Source organism: Natrix helvetica, assembly GCF_964273705.1.
Source record: "Natrix helvetica genome assembly, chromosome: 1".
NCBI classification, from domain to species: Eukaryota; Metazoa; Chordata; class Lepidosauria; order Squamata; family Natricidae; genus Natrix; species Natrix helvetica.
Window position 1 is genome coordinate 163,508,335 of NC_138548.1, and position 10,689 is coordinate 163,519,023.

A 10,689-nucleotide genomic window follows, 5' to 3' on the forward strand; every position below is an offset into this window, starting at 1 on the left:
TCCAGCTGATAATTCCTTCAAAGACAGTCACAGTAAAAAAAACAAAAAACAGGGCATGACATTGAACAATGTGAGTAAAAGCTTAATTCAACCCTTTTTACGTTTCCTCCCTCTTCACCTGCTGGATGTGGTGTCTTGAAATGGTCCAGGCCAGCTGCCACCTCAGATAATAATCACTATATTAATCCAGTTCTAATTTCTCTTGTCGGTTGAATAGCCTCCACAATTAATCCTGGCAGGGTTCCCTTTAGGAGCTATTTTTCAGTCACTTGTTAATTTATACAGAAAATGGCTACTTAGGCACCTTGTAGTAAATACATACTCGGTAGTATACGTTGCTTTAAACATTATTTCTTTTGAAAGAGTGCCATGCATAAAAGTCTCACATCTATTCATTCATTTTTTTTAGAAAACCCTGTTTAGTAAATATTTAGCTTTTATTCTGTCTTAACATAATATATATAGAATATATATTCTTCCTAGAATTCTAAAGCCAGTAACCAGAAGTAGATTTGCTTGGCAATAAAATACTGGTATATATCTAATCTTCAAAACCAGAAACTCATTTTCTGTGTAGAATTAAGAATAGATCAATTTAGTCTGGACACTCACCAAAATGCTTGGCACTGAGGCAGCATTCTCTATACCTAACATGCTAAACGTATTGTTCTATTTAATCAGATAATTTATTTCCTTATTTATTAAATTGGTATACTGCCCATCTTGCAGTTTGAGGTGAGTTGAATGGCTTCCTGCATTGAGCTTGTTTGGTGGAAGACAACTGGGCAAGGCTCAAAGGGTGGATCATACGACTGTGGGACACTGCAACCACCGTAAATACTTGTTGGTTGCCAAACTCTCAAATTCTGATCACGAGCCCATGGAGATGCTATTGCAGTCGTAAGTGTGAGGATCACTCATAAGCCACTTTTTCTAGTGCTGTTGTTACTTCAGATGGTTTCTAAACAAATGGTTGTAGGTCAAGGATGTGTGTGTGTGTGTGTGTGTGAGAGAGAGAGGGGGGGGGAGAGAGAGAGAGAGACAGAGAGACAGAGAGGGGGGGGGATTCTCTTACCTTCCCTACCGGTTCGCAAATGTGAGTGGACACGCCGCATCTCCACATGTGCACCGCCTTCTGGTCATGTGCAGTGCTCACACATTATGTCGGGATGGGTGGGTGGAGCTTACTGCAACCACTGCTACCGGTTCGCCCGAACTGGAGAGACCTGGCTGAATACCACCGTGTGTGTGTGTGTGTGTGTGTGTGTGTGTGTGTGTGTGTGTGTGTGTTTTGAAATAATTTAAGTACCGGTAGTCCTTAACTTACAACCATAACTGAGCCCAAAATTTCTGTTCCTAAGTGAGAAATTTGTTAAGTGAATTTTGTCACATTTTACAACTTTTCTTGCCACAGTTGTTAAGTGAATCACTACAGTTGTTACATGAGTGATATAACTGTTGAGTGAATCTTTCTTCTCCATTGACTCTTCTTGTCAGAAGGTTGCAAAAGGGGATCACATGATTCCAACAACCATCATAAATATGAACCAGTTGCCAAGCATCTGAATTTTGATCATGTGACCATGGGAATGCTGCAACAGTCATAAGTGTGAAAAATGGTCATGAAGTCACTTTTTTTAGCGCTGTTGTAATTTTAAACAGTCACTAAATGAATTGTTGTAAGTCGAGGACCTCCTGTAAAAGTTAATGGGGGCTTACATAGACACATACTAATTTAGAAGTTTCCAGTTTCTTCAGTGTCATTTTTCTAGTTTTTCTTTCGTAGCCATTTACATAAACTAATCTCTTCAATTATACTTTTTATCCTGACAAACCATAACATCTATCTCAGATAGTGTGATTTGAATCCCTTAAGGATTAATTTTTTGCTCAAAGTATTCCATAATGAATTCTGATCAAATCATGACTGGAAAAATAAGATAAACTGTATCAGAATCCTAGTCAAACTCTGGAATGCTTTTCCCCATCACAAAGCTTTCCAAATGTGTGTGGACATCAATGCGCTGAATTCTTAGCAATGATTACACCGATTGAGAATTCCGAAAATTAAAGCTCATATAAATGTAGAGTGCACACTTTGAGGAAGGTTTGGGCACAGTACTGTTTGCATAGTTTGTGTTTATTATCTAGTCATGCTGGGCGGGGGGGGCGGGATAAGGCAACATATTTCTATCTCCTAAATCAGTGGTTCTCAACCTGCGGGTCGGGACCCCTTTGGGGGTCGAATGACCCTTTCACAGGGGTCGCCTAAGACCATCGGAAAACACATATTTTCAATGGTCTTAGGAACCGAGACACCAATTTTATGGTTGGGGGTCACCACAACATGAGGAACTGTATTAAAGAGTCGCGGCATTGGGAAGGTTGAGAACCACTGTTCTAAAGCAAGTTTAACATATCTGGACTTCAACTCCCAAAATTCCCCAGGCAACCATGCTGGCTGGAGAATTCTGGGAGTTGAAGTCCAAACCTTTTAAAGTCACCCAAGGTTGACAAAACGGTTCTAAATCAATTACTTTTGTTAACTATAGTATTTATTTAGACTAGATGCCACTCTTGTTAAAAACAATTCCAGTGCTATTGCAGTATGCATTAATTAAGGCACTTTTTTTTTCTTTCATTGATTTTGATCAGCTGTGATCTCTTGGAAATTCTGTCACTGTCTGCCTTGGTGCACTCATTATGCTAAACCACAATATGCTCTGATTCAAGCAAGCTGGAATGAAGGAGAAACTTCTTAACAGTGAGGAAAATTAACCAGTGAAGTAGCTTGCCTTCAGAAATTATGGAGGTTTTTAAGAGACTAGGCAGCTACTTATCTGAAATAGTATGGGTTCTCCTGCTGGAGCAGAGGGCTGGACTAAAAGACCTCCAATGTCTCTTCCAGCTCTATTCTGTTCGAGTTTAGACTGATATATGAACAAATCACTGTAGTTTATAAAGCAGAGTTGATTGCTCAGCAGAAAAATACCTTCGTTTAACCCTAATCCTAACCCTATACCTACCCACCTTTATTTCCCAGCATTTTTCAGTGTGTCCGCTCAGACTGCATTTGGTGATTTGGGGCAACGACGTATGTACTTCATTAAAGGCTTCCCAAACGTTGGCAAAAGAAGGGTATTCCTGAGCATGTTGAGATCTCCCTGTTGTTTCTTAGGGATCCTAGTTTGATGTTAGAGACCAAGGCAAGCTCTATCTCTGTAATGCCCCCCTTTTTATTAGGTGTATGATAACCTCCCATAATTAATCCTCAAGTTATAGCTATCTTCATTCCTGAGCTCTGTAACTCAAACAGGTCATTTGTCAAATGGTGAGGCAAGTGATCTTCCTTTTTAATTGCACATGATTTGTTTTCTTCCGTCCTTATTCCTGCTGGCACTGGGTTAACATTTTACAAAGTGTTCAGAACAGTGGTGGGTTTCAAAAAATTTTAGAACCTCTTCTGTAGGTGTGGCCTGCTTTGTGGGAGTGGCTTGCTGGCCATGTGATCGGGTGGGAGTGGCTTGGCAGTCATGTGACTGGGTGGGAGTGGCCAACTTGTAAAATGTGGTGAAACTCACTTAACACGCTCTTGCTTAGCAACCAAAATGTTGGCTCAGAAACTCTGGCATTTGAAGCACGCAAGTCTTAAAGCTGTCAAGTTACAAGACCCTTGCACCCCTAACTCTTTAGGAAAAAAACCCCCAGGGGTGTTCAAACTTGGCAGCTTTAAGACTTGTGGACTTCAACTTCCAGAATTCCTCCTCTCGCTCTTCATCTTGATGATATGCGGACGGGCAGGGGGGAGGGAGCTGGAACCGGTTCTAAACGGCACTCTAGATTTGTGGAACTGGCAGGAAACCATCCTTGGTTCAGAAGGAATGGGGGTCTGCTTATTCCCCACTGCTTTTATTCTATTTTGGAAAGCCGAGTTGCAGTCTTGTGCACACAGCGTCATAGGAGAGTCTGCTCTATTGGCCTTATTTGTAATAAACTTGCACTCGATCACCTTAACTAGAGCATTCTTCAAAAATGTTTTGGAAGAAACATTTCCCATCAATGTCATGCAAGTGCAGCACCTTTCTGCTATTCATTAAAGCTATCCAGTTCCCCCACCACCACCAGTGGTGGGTTCCAGATCCTCTTGCAACCGGTACGGTGCAATGGGGCCCAGTGTCCACCACATGAATGTGCTCAGCGTGCGCGCACACACGCATGCATACTTACTGCCTGCAACGCTCCACGACACCTCCGCAACACTCCAGCTGCTTGGCGGAGCATCGCACAGGCGCTGTACGCTCTGTGCACGGAAACCCCAAAGAGCTCAAATACCAGTAAGGCGCGCGGGTGGGTCCTCCAGAGCACCGTATCGGAACGGTACCCAGTGCTCCCAGCAAGCACCAGTATGCCCGTACCAGGGCGTACCGATCGTAACCCACCACTGCCCCCCCCCCTCAGAAGCTTGAAAAAAGGGCCACTACTTTAAAGAGTCAGGTTAACTTTAATGAGTGGATTCCTTAAAGGAACTACATTGGTCTATAGCAGATCTTTTTCAGCAAGATCTGCAGATAGGTTCTTTTTCGAAAACAACAATTGCTCAGCATTCAAAGAGGCTGTTCCACCATCTGTCTTATTAGACAGATCGTGTATAATTTTTAAACTAACTCTTTATTTGCATAGAGATGTTTTCCATTTAATTATTTTATTAACATTTTTAAAGGGCACTATTTGTGAAATTAATTATTATTCTTATCGGATGATGCCTTGCTGTTACTCCAGTAAATGCACCTGCCCATTCAAAACTAATTACAGCAATTAAGGTTTAATGGTTCCACCAAATACGACTGCTCATTAACTTTAATTATTCCTGAAATGCAGCTGCTCAGATACATGTACATAGGTCCGTATTTATCAATTCCTCCTTTTAAAAACACTCTTTGAGGACAGGACAGCGTTGGATAATTTCCCCTTTAACATTAGTATTTATTATTATTCCATGTTTCCTCGCTCTTTTCGCCTGTCCTCCAGCAAGCGGTGCTCAGATTTTTGCTTTTAAAGCACTCCCGAAGTAGAGTAGAAATTAAAGGCTTTATTGTCTTCGTGTTAAATGCATTAGGCAACCCAAACTCCAAAATCAAATTAGCCCAGTTTTGACGGAAAAAATAACAATGAGATGAAATAGTCAATTTGGTTGATTTTATCAGATATAAAACTAATCAATAGTCAGGATAAAAATTACACTAATCTATATGTCATATGATTTTCCTGTCTGAGAAATAAAGTGCAATGCTGCTTTAGCTGTCCCGCTGCTTACACCTAGTATCTTTGGAAAGGCTGCCGGGTTATCGGATCTTGCCTTCTGCAAAATGCAGCAGCGTATGTCATAAAAACAATAAAAACAATACAAATAAATGTATATGGTTGCCAAGTAAAATTCTTGCCACGGATGTTAATGTAGCCCAGAAATGGGGTCTTTAACATACTGGGAGACCCAGGCCTAGACACACAGCAAGTTCCTCACGGCCTTACAAAAGTCAGGGTCAGGGTCATCCTAATCTCTGAAGGGAAAAGGTTCCAGAAGGCAGGACTACAGGTGTTACATATGGACGTTGTTAAATTTACATGTTTTCATATGCTCACCGGGGATTGGTTGCCCAAATCCCGGGAAGTTTAAATGACTGTCATTGGCCGGCTGGTCTGCCGGAGCTCCTTAAAAGCGAGCTCCAGCAGCCCAGCCGGCAGAGTGCAGTCACTTACTCTTGCAATAAAAAGTGCTGAAACTCACTTGCACCTCTTGCCTGCTGCTTCTCACTGATCTAACAACAGCAGAGAAGGGACATCTCATAGTCCCCGCGGGTCAACATTCCTTGGCTGATGGGATCCATAAAGGCCCAACCTGTGGGGAAAGATAGGTGGGAGAAGATGGTCTCTCAGGTGATCTGGTCCCAAGGCATGAAGGACTTTAAAGGTGATAACCAGCAGCCAATGTAGCAGTGATGTCACATGTGTTGAATAACCGACACCATTAATTACCGATGCAGCTGCATTCTGCATTGGTTGAAGCTTCCGAATGTTCTTCAAGACCAATGCCATGTAATCTAACTACCGTATAAAGCAGGGGTGTCCAAACTTGGCAACTTTAAGACTTGTGGACTTCAACTCCTAGCAGAGCTGGCTGGGGAATTCTGGGAGTTGAAGTCCACAAGTCTTAAAGTTGCCAAGTTTGGACACCCCTGGTATAAAGTAATTCAGACTATTACTTTATAGTTAGATTACACTTCTTAAAGATTCCCCGTTGTCTGTGCATTTTATGTATTACTTACTTTGGTTTTTAATATTCACAGTAAGCTCACCAGATATTTTTTTTATAAACCTTTGATTTTTTTTTTATAAAAATAAGTTCTCTACAGCAATAAAAAGAAGAAAAATTCTATTCAAGTGAGCCTGCATCAGATTTTCACATATTGTCTTTACTTCACATATATTTTAAGAAAAGGCCACACTAATTTTTCTACTAGTTTGCATATGGATTTTTATTGCCTTATCAGCTGCAGATATTTATGTACTGCATAGCCTTTATATTATTCAGTATAACAACTTTTACTATAGCAACATCTATAATCTCACTCTGTGAACCACCCCATCAGTAATTGAATATCCTACCCAAAATACGCAAGCGTTAATTTCAATTCTTTATTAGCCATTTTTCAGCTTAGCCTGTCAGAGCAGACTATCCTGTAGAGCAATAAAAATAAACTAGAAATAGACAAAGATGAATAGTGCAATCCTCTCTTTGCTACTCCAATATTTAAAGATCTGATGAATAAAAAATAAGACTGCTCTTCTATTTTATTGAGCTATGGGTAAGCTATGTAGAGGATTCCAACGTGAACAATATCTGCCTGTACAAAGGGACTGAAAATAAGAGCACAGTGTGTCACATTTCTGCTACCTCACATGCCTTGAGCCTGGCAGCATCAGACCCAAGATGGCATGGTAATGGAATGGGTAATAAATGACCACATTTGTTTGATGATCTAGCAACAACTTTTCCAATGTTTAATTGCATGGTATGCCATAACCAAACCAAGTCTGTCACTTGGATACTTAGATGAGATGCTCTGACCTGAGTGCATCATTTTGGCAACATCGCGGTTTGCTGCAAACGCCACTGGTTATGAGAGCTTCATCCTTCCCTTGCACGAACATGGCCTGATTATGCATGATCATGGTCAGCCAGCAATTTTCCTCTAAGCCAAGGTTTTTCTTAAAACTGTAGGCTAGAAAGAGGAAACACCAATCATCCCTTTCAAAAAGCATTATGAGAGTTGCCTTTCTCCTACTACCTTTGTTCCTCCACCACTCATACATAGTGGCCTCTCACCTAAGTTGAACGAGGAGTGCGGGTTTAATTAATCTTTCACTTTCCAGGCTCCTTTCCTGTGTATTAGCCACTCTTATATTTTAAAAGGCTTAAGATCCTTATTTCATAAGCTGTGAATACATTTATGGCCATGTGAAAGCGTGATTTAGAGTCATGAGTCTCTTATGCTCTCCAAGTTTTGAAGGCTGGGATTTATGACTCAGAAAAACTGCCCCCACCTCCCTCCCTCACTTCTGCAGGATCCTTTGAAATGCTCTTTTCGGAACCATGCAGGGGTAAAATGCTACCGGTTTGGACCGGTTTGCCTGAACCGGTAGTAAAAAAAATCCTACCGGTTTGAACGAACCGGTATTTCCAACGATCAGCTGTGATGTGCAGGGGGGGGGGTTCTGGCAGGTGCTACTGCTGGTTTGTCCGTGTGCACGCTGTGCATGCACACAGTGCAATAAAAATTGTTCTGTGCATGCACAGAAGTGAAAAACAAGATGATGGCGCCTATGGTGCCACCCAGAGAACCGGTTTGGGGCGTGGCAGGCCTGGGTCACTGCCAGTTCCAGCGACCCAGGCCACCAAACCACTACCGGTTTGGCTGAACCAGTCCGAACAGATAGGAACCCACCACTGGTGACACCTGATTTATATTAGCTAGAAAGCAGGATTTCCTGCTTTCTAGCTAATATAAATTGTGTAGCGCAGCTGATTTTTCCCCTCCTCGCTGTTTGCTTACCTTTGCAGTCCATTTTTGAGGCTCTGCGCATGTGCGGAAGTTCTTGCACACACTCACATTGCTACCAAACTGGTAGCAAAGGTAAGTTGATTTTACCCCTGGAACCATGAAAGCATACAAAAACTTGATCCCCAATTCCATCCAGATCCACTCCCGTTTTGAAGTTGGGTCAGCAGGGAGGTATCTAAATATTCGTGTATTTAAGCCCGGGTACAATGAGAGCAAACAAGAGTATTAAATATTCTGACTTTTGAGTAGGTACGGCAAGGATGAGCTTGTTATGATGGGATTTTTTTTTTTTTGATTAGATATAACAATTGTGCTCACACAACATAATGAACTACCAACCACATTTAACTAGTGTCTTGTGTGAACTCCAGTTGTATGCTAAATTCATGGTTGTGTCCTGCAAACTCAGAAAATGTTAATTGAATAAACCAGGTTAAGTCAACTATCAAGAAGTGCATCAGGCAAATCTAGAATGTGTATTCTTATGAATGTTGCTTGTATGTTAGAGTTCCCTTTTATAATTCTTAAAGATACGAACATTTTCTTTCACATCATACAACAACCCAGGCTAAAAAGGAAAGTGTATAATTGCTGAATAAAATATTTATTCCATGGATAGCTGACCTCTTTTCTCTAAATCAGAATACAAAGCAAATGTTTAGTCCATGGTTAGCTGGAAATCTCTGGCACGGTGGCAGTGTTACACAGCTGAAGGGCTGTTGGTTTAAGAGGAGTCTAAAATTTCTTGGTGTGGAGCTCGATCAGATCCAAAGGAGATTCCCAAAGAAAAAGAGGCACTTATACAGGAGAATATTGGGAGGTGAAGGTTCAAATAAGGGGCTCATTGGTGTTCTCTGAACTAATTTCCATTACCCAAACTAGGTAACATCATCAGTACTAATAAAGTGTGGGTTTTGCTCTCAATTTATATTCTAATGAAGGGTGGGGACCGATGGCCCTTTTATGACTTGTGGACTTCAACTCTCAGAATTCCTGAGCTAGCTGAGGTCCACAAGTCATAAAGGGGCTATTGTACCCTACCTCCGTCCTAGTGGCTTGCCCAATTAAGTTCAGAGAGCAACAAGGACCCCTCAAAAACAGGCACAGAGGAGACTTCATAGGCCTGTGGGGAATTAGGAGGCCTTTGCCAGTCCTTCACTTATCTCTGTTGGAAGAAATATCCTTCTGGGTTTAGTTTCAAGAAAAAAGACAATGGAAACATGGAGGCTGCTTGAAAAGACGGTTTAATGGTGGATAGGATCACATGGATTGAGCTCCTGAACAGAAAAGGTGCTTCAAGATGTTGGGTGAAGAAGAGGCAGAGATGCTGAAAGTTCCTGACTTTATGCCCTCTCTGGCCTTTGATCTTGATCTTGCATTCTGATTAGTTGTCAGACTCCCACGGGGCCATTCAGGGGCAACTCTTTAGGCTGTGCTTTGAGTCTAAATTTGATTGCCTTGCTGGTTGATGTAATTTTCCCAGGTGCCTTATGGTGAGTTTCTGTAGAAGGCGAATCCTACCTTTGTTATGCAGAGTAGACTAGCTCAGGCTTTTTAATGGCCCATTGACAAAGGTGGAGGCTATTAAGAATGAGCCTGCCTAAAATCATGTTTCTCCATTTGTTATCCAGGGAAATATAATATTCTGCCTTTTCAATATTTCCCAGTATATTTAGGAGAGGGATGAGTTTTAACTTCCTACATCTCTTAATAGAAGACAAGGAGGGTATTGAGAAACCATGGGGCGTACTATACTTGGCCTGCTTGCTGTTCTATTAAACAGGAGATTCCACACTGGAGCATCTTCAAAAAGCCTTTGCAGATCTTAAAAGCCAGGTGGGATTCTAAGCAAGATGTGGTTCCCTAGACAGGCACATCTTGAGGTTCACGTCAATACACTGAATTGTTCAGGATTCTCAAGACACCCTCTGCCAGAGATGACAGTTTACACAACCTATTGGCTGAGTCCCCAAAACATATTAAAACACACTTGCACAAAACTTGCAGCTGGACATGTAAAAGTCAAGCAGCTTTCCCAATAAAATTTCACTGGGTTCCATGTGCAGGCAGTCCCCGAGTTATGATCACAACTGAGGCCAAAATTTATGTTAAGTGAGACATTTTGTTAAGTGACATTTGCCACATTTGATGACCTTTCTTGCCACTGTCAAGGGAATCATTGCAGTTGTTAGTAACATGATTAAGTGAATGTGGCTTTCCCATTGACTTTGCTTGTCAGAAGATCACAAAAGGTGATTGCATGATCGCCATTACCGTCATAAATACGAGTCAATTGCCCAGTGTCGGAATATTGGTCAGGTGACCATGGGGCTACTGCAACGTTTGAAAAACCATCATGTCAACTTTTTTTCAGTGCCATTGCAACTTAGGACTATTGGTCGTTTTCTAAGCCACTGTATGGAGGTTGCTTTCTTTCCTGAGAGGTTCCCCCTCCCCAGCAATCTCAGTGTAGCCTACAGCCTGGGATTTCCTAATGGCCCCCAACCCCGTTTAGGTTCCAAGTCCTAAAGGTCGCCTTAGCTGTGTGGCTTTGAACGCGCCTCCCAAA